This window comes from Rousettus aegyptiacus, unplaced genomic scaffold, assembly GCF_014176215.1.
Source record: "Rousettus aegyptiacus isolate mRouAeg1 unplaced genomic scaffold, mRouAeg1.p scaffold_m13_p_2, whole genome shotgun sequence".
Classification (NCBI taxonomy): domain Eukaryota; kingdom Metazoa; phylum Chordata; class Mammalia; order Chiroptera; family Pteropodidae; genus Rousettus; species Rousettus aegyptiacus.
This window is the reverse complement of record NW_023416295.1, coordinates 60,439,225-60,441,254: the sequence shown is the minus strand read 5'-3', so window position 1 is coordinate 60,441,254 and position 2,030 is coordinate 60,439,225.

Genomic DNA, 2,030 nt, shown 5'->3' with positions numbered 1-2,030 from the left:
CAAATTTAAAGTTTTTGTTTGTTGGTCTTTTACCTAAATAATTTACTAAGTCACTATGTAGGCTGTATTTGTACTTTACAAAATACTTTCTAATGAGAGTATTTCTAATATTTTACCATTTAAACAGGTGCTACTATGAGTTTCTAGATGACATATTTCATCAAGCTAAGCACATTATTATTATTATTTTGTTAAAAGTACTTAGAAGCACCTGTTTGTTGTTAAGTATTAGATTATATGTGACCTTCTTAAGAAAAGTTGATTACATTGAAAAATGTTACTTATACAATTCCTGTCCTAGTAATGGAAACAGCTTGTATTGGATTAACCCTCCCACATATAAAAAGCGTAAACTCTGAGTATTTAAAATAACTCTTTGAAGACACTGAGGAACACCAAAAGTCTTACAGAAACTGAGCAATATTAATCCTTGAAAGATGGGTAAAGCAATTAGTGAGCACTACATTAATATGGCTTTTCATTATGGTACTCTTCAGTCTGCAAGAAGGGAGACTCAGAGGTAAGAATTCAAAACATCACTCTTTACCTGACTCTCTAAATACACCTGTGTAGGCAAGGCTCTAAAAAGCTGAACAGAAAGCAGTAGCCTAAAGATGAATGAGCTCGGCATTTATCTCACTTTCTGCATGATGAAAGTTTGGAATACGACTTGAACCAAGTTGGATTACATGTAAACACTTTAGGTTTTCAAGAGAAACTTCAAAAACATCACAACTTAATAGCAAACACTATGTCACAGAAACTAAGGGATCTGCCTTGGACTAAGCAAAATCAAGACAGACAAGTATTAATTGTTTCCATATTTCAAGGTGATCAGTCCATAATTTAGCTAACTGATGACATAGCAATTCAACTCCTAGATATTTATCATATAGTTTTGTATTTGAAGAAAACTTTGTATTAAAATGTTCATGATAGTATTATTATCACAGCAATATAATAAAATACTAGAAAAAATATTTCTATCAATGGATAAATGAAAGGGTACAATAATGTAGTGAAATGCAATGCAGCAATATAATAAATGAATATGTACAATAAAAAAGGAATGAAATCCTGATATATTCAAAAATACAGGTGAATTTTGGAAGTATGCTAACTGAAAGAAAATACACAGTCTACTCATATGAAATTTTTCACTATGTAAAACTAATTTATGAGGTTAGGAATCAGTTCAGTGGTTGCTTCTGTTGAGAAGGATATTAACTTGACTGGGAAGTAAACATTAGGACATGAGAAAACTTTCTAGGTTAATAGAAATCTTTTACATTTTGATTGGGACATAGCACTGTATTTAAATGCTTCAATTAAAAACATGCTTCTCATCAAAAGACATTGTTTTAATGTAACTTTTATGAAAATATTTAAATATTTTCCACATGCATGGTTCAACCTTTCCTTCATGGTTAATACAGTTTTTAAAAATATTTGTTACCTTGTGTGCTTCCCCTCAAAATCATATGTTAAATATCTAACCTCAGTAACTTAGAAAGTGGCTGTATCTGGAGACAGAGCCTTTAAAGAGGTAATTACGTTAAAATAAAGTCATTTAGGTTGAGTCCAAATCCAATTTGACTGGAGTCCTTAAGAGAAGAATAGAACGTAACAGAGACACAGAGATGTGGGAACAGAGAGGAGGCGGCCTCCTGCAATGCAAAGAGAAAGACCTGAGGAAAAACCAAATCTAACTTGATCTTGGACTTCCAGCCTCTGAAACAGTGTGAAAATAAATTTCTGTAGTTTAATCTGTTGTGGCAGCTCAAGCAAACTAATACATCTTGTAGTGATCAGACTTACCAAAGGTTTGTTATTTTATTGTTTCTGTTCCTAGGACTTTTAGTTTTATTGATAAAATCTATAGTTTTAATCTATTTTAGCTCTCGTTATTTCTGTTTTGTTTTAATTAGGTTTACTATATTCTAAAATATAACTTATTTCAACTTCTGTCTATTTTTTCCAAACTTTCATATTTTAAGAAATATATACTGAAGGCTTATTTAATCAGTTTA